This window comes from Buceros rhinoceros, unplaced genomic scaffold (genome assembly GCF_000710305.1).
Source record: "Buceros rhinoceros silvestris isolate BGI_N320 unplaced genomic scaffold, ASM71030v1 scaffold21163, whole genome shotgun sequence".
Classification (NCBI taxonomy): Eukaryota; Metazoa; Chordata; class Aves; order Bucerotiformes; family Bucerotidae; genus Buceros; species Buceros rhinoceros.
In genome coordinates, this window is record NW_010403308.1 from 7044 (window position 1) to 7300 (window position 257).

Sequence of the window (257 nt, forward strand, 5' to 3'; positions counted from 1 at the left end):
CCCCCCCCCCCCCCCAGCCTGCGGGGCGGGGGCCCTGCCTGCTGTCCATCCTGCCTGTGACCGCGCGGTCCCGCTCCCTGACCACTCTTTGTGACCGAGGCAGTGAAAATGTCCAGCTCAAGCCTGAACAAAGTGGTGGGGAAGGGAGAGGGTAAGCTCCTCCTTGGAGACAGCCAAAACTCAACCACATGGACCTGCATGAACAAGCGGCTCCCAGCCAGCCCCGCTGCTGGGGGAGACTGGGCCGGGGGACCTCC

At 66.5% G+C, this 257-nt stretch overlaps 1 protein-coding gene across 1 annotated transcript in view; it reads right to left on the reverse strand.

Annotated features, from left to right (window-relative positions):
- Positions 1–257, reverse strand: part of LOC104490665 (plexin-D1-like) — a 29209-nt gene that overhangs the window by 5685 nt on the left and 23267 nt on the right. The window lies entirely within an intron of this gene.